This window comes from Coenobita brevimanus, chromosome 80, assembly GCF_032717465.1.
Source record: "Coenobita brevimanus isolate Jiangsu-jjx chromosome 80, ASM3271746v2, whole genome shotgun sequence".
NCBI lineage: Eukaryota > Metazoa > Arthropoda > Malacostraca > Decapoda > Coenobitidae > Coenobita > Coenobita brevimanus.
The window spans coordinates 61,887,702-61,892,194 of record NC_137033.1 but is presented as its reverse complement, the minus strand read 5'-3'; positions in this window follow the sequence as shown (position 1 = coordinate 61,892,194).

The window sequence follows — 4,493 nt, the reverse complement described above, 5'->3', positions numbered from 1 at the left end:
GTGTCTTAAGATGGGTTCTGTGTCTTAAGATGGGTTCTGTGTAGCCGGGAACGTCAGATAAAATACACAGTTCAAGGTGTCAGCCGTGTCTCTGTCCCAGCCAACACCTGCACTTGTCACAATGGATCATCTACAGTGAATCACAGTGTAATGTATAATGTATAAAGTATAATGTCAAGGCATCAAAGAGTCTGTTCAGCGTCTTGGTCTTACTCTTAGTAGTTCTGTTTACACGTGTTTGTCTGTGCATCTGTTACTCAGACATCACCTGTATGTTATATCGTCTTGGGCTGTCCTGAGTAATATCTTAGTGACAAAGTATAATGTCAAGGCATCAAAGAGTATGTGCAGCGTCTTGGTCTTATTCTTAGTAGTTCGGTTTACACGTGTTTGTCTGTGCATCTGTTACTTAGACATCACCTGTATGTTATATCGTCTTGGGCTGTCCTGAGTAATATCTTAGTGACACAACACCTTCATGAATAAAGCAAGGACTGCACTGAACGCCTACGGTGCCTTTTGTGGCAGAAAAGACTTCGCTGGTCTCCTAAATTGTTTTCTTTGCCTTCCAGTGAAAAATTTATTATTGTTATTATTATTATTATTATTATTAGTAGTAGTAGTAGTAGTATGATTATTATTATTATTATTATTATTATTATTATTATTATCATCATCAATACCATTATTATTATTATTATTATTATTATTATTATTATTATCAAACCCAAATGATTAATATCGAACGCTAATTAATCACCTTTCTCACAACTGTTCCCCCCAAAACAAAGTACATTCCGGTGACCTACTGTCTGTATACCTTATTTCAACAGGTAGGCAATGTTTTATGCAGCTACACCGGGATTACCCTTTCACAATGCCCAAAAATTACCCCCACCCCCCACCCCCCACCGCCCCCCAAAAAAAAATCGTGGACGGTGGCTTTTCAGGCTTAGTCTCGTATTATAAGCCTCATTGTGGGCTTCGTAGCTCCTTTTCCTTACCGACTTATTATGTTCATTACATGTCACCATTCCCTTGTATATGGACACAGGTGCATCGGTACCGTACAAGAGGATAAGGTACAAACTGCAGAATAAACCGCCGAGGAGAAACTGTTACGAAATCTGCACAAAGCCACTTGGAATACGAGCCATGTGTCCATCTTTGACGCTCGTGTTGTTGTGGGGTGATGGGGCTCCCTAACACCTCTTCCTTGGCGATTTATTTTTGGATATGGTACGTTATTAATGCAGAGTATGGAGATACTGGAAGGATTAATCTAACAAAGAAGAGGGCAGTAAGGTGTAATATGCAAAATAAATCACCCAGGAAAATGTATTAGGGAGCTTCCTTACCCAAGAATACCGTCATGACAAGCCTGACTCTTTCTTGCAACCGAAAAAAAAAAAAAAAACTTACTACGCTGAGTGGTAACTACGGTATATAATTAAATGACGCCTGGTGGTCTAGTAGGCTACGGCGATCCAGCCAGAAAAGCCTGTAAGCATTTGCATGCGAGGTGGTTGGGGTTTACTGCTGACATAAGGCCACTCACGGGCGGGCAAGGCTGGTCACCCCCTTCCGTAAGGTCAGGACTGAGTAGCCTAGCCCAGGGACCCTACGTTCCAGAAGGGACAAAAAGAAAAATGGATGATGGATGGCTAGTGTACAAAAGAATCGATAACGTGGCATAAAATGTAATACTGAAGGAATAAATATAAAGTTAAGTGTCTGTTTCAGAAGACAAATAAAACATGATAGAAATGCAACACTGGAGAAAATGAAAAAAAAAAAAGATAATAAATAAATAAACAAATGGGGAGGTGGTAAAATCAAAACACGACAATTATATATATAAAAAAAAAACTGCATGGAAATGAAGAACACAAACTAAAAAAAAAAAAAAAAAATGGCTCCTAAGCACTGGAGTTTGGAGCTATACAAGGGAGAAAAAATGCACACACACACACACACACACACACACACACACACACACACACACACACACACACACACACACACACACACACACACACACACACACACACACACACACACACACACACACACACACACACACACACACACACACACACACTACAATAGTATATGCGGGATGACTTGTTTACACTTCCACTCACAAATCTTCCTCATCGTCAGTCGTGTCAAAGACTATTTATATCTCTGTCTTCACTCACAAATACTCATCAACATAACCTGTGTATAGTCCTTGGCTCTAACGATATCGTCCCTCACAAATTCTCGTCCTGTTTTTTAGCAAAGGTAGTGCATATGGCGCCTGTATACAGTTTTACCTTCACCTATTTTTTGTACCTAAGCTATGTAATACTGCTAGTAATAAATTTCATCTTGATCTATAATTATTCCTAAGCATAATTTGTATAATATGACCACATTCTACCTTCCTCTAAAATTATCCCTGAGCATAAACTGAGGACAGGATTTTTTTTTATGCTTAACTGGAAAATTATCGAAAAATAAAATTTTGTATGAGACCACTTATTCACCTCCAATTTTTCATGTATATAAATTGTGGACAGGATTTTTTTAAGCTTAACTCAAAAATTCTCGGAAAAATAAACTGTATGTAACACTATTTCTTTCCATTTTATCCTTCACTCAGAAACTGTCCTCAGCACAACGTGTGTATCATGTTGCTTGTTGGTGTAATTTGTAACCCGAGGGAGGGAGAGAGTGAGGCTGCAAAGGCTAATTATCTCATGGCTAAAAATACCTGATACTCACGTCAGGGTATTTTTATCACGAATAATACGCTTTTCTGGCTTCGTTAATATTATACACTGCTGGCAATAATTTTCAGAATGGTTCTCTTTATATGGTCATTATCACATCATTATTACCATTACATTATCAGAATTTTGGCATCATAATCCTTTATCATTACAATACTAGAACTTTGGCACTATCATCATCATTATCATAACACTACTAGAATTTTGGAATCATCATCATCATCATCATCATTATTCTTCCCAGTAAAGTAACAGAGAGGGTCGGAGCCAACAATAAGGACACCTGCAAATTACGAGAACCATCAACAGACGTCCAATGCAACTGGCACACAGTGAATAACTCCTATTTCCCGCCTTCGAAATATCAGCTACACCTCACAGGCAAAATCCACCCTAACCTAATTCTGTGTGTGTGTGTGTGTGTGTGTGTGTGTGTGTGTGTGTTCCATTCACGGCCAAAGTTTTTCATCTGGGAAACAGAAATTCACCACAGTGGTCAACCTTCACTGAGACCAGGTTTTAGGGAGATGGGATCCCTGGGGAATGCTGGGGGGGGGGGTGGCGAAGAGAAAAACTGTAAACTCTTTGTATCAGAAAAATAATGAGTAAACTGAACCTTATTGAGACGGAGGAAAGGGCAACGTGTGAACTTACTGCATCAGACAAAATAATAATGAACTAAAATCAACACCTGTAAAGGAAAAACCTGTGACTGTATTGACCTTCACGTCCAGGCATTATTGCCCGTCCTCGTCCTTCAGTAAAGCAGCGACAGTGGAAATAATAAAGGCTGATGAATACAGTGCTCTTACACGGAGTACAAATGTTCCAGTATTAAAACCAGCGTGTTGACTCTGCCGCGGAGACAGGAACCTGATGTTGTTCATAACGACACACACAGCAAGTGAACAATGTATAATACTTACATTATTAACTGCCACATGTATAGCAGTCGCTGTTTTATTTTACACAGTTGACCCAAAGTTTGTTTGTTCTTTTTTATAGGATGGAAAGGCCAAGAACTAAGAGCCGGCAGCAATCAACACACCGACTCTCTCTCTCTCTCTCTGCGTATACAGGCAAATGATCCCTGTGTATTCATCACTGACGAGGGTCCAAGTCGGCCAGAAACTGTTGCATCATCACAATAAACACAAATTCAACAGGTGGGTGTAATTACTTCCATACCAGGGAATATTTACCCCTTCAGCCCCACGAAGTACCTTTACACACACACACACACACACACACACACACACACACACACACACACACACACAGGATCATCACGGCTATGACACAGTTGACGGAGGTAGTTTTCAATTCCTAAGTCAGAGAAATCAATCAAACCTTAACCTCTTCAGCACAACGACGTATTGTTTGCATTTTTACGTAACACCTCTTCCTTACCGATTTATTCTTGGATATGGCTAACTAACGTCCTTTTGTACGTTGTTGACGCTGACTACGGCGATGCTGGTAGGATTTATGTAACACAGGAGAGGACAGTAAGGAGGAATAAACAAATCGCTTAGGAAAAGGTGTTAGGGAGCTTCCTTAACCGACGGGAATTCGGGCTTATATTCAACCCTCCCATTCGAAAAGTCTCTCCTAAGCTGAATAAAATAGTGTGGCGTAGGAATTAAATAAAAAAAAAACAATCATTTGATTAATAAAATCGTCTGTAGGTCTGAAGAATAATAAAATGAAACTACA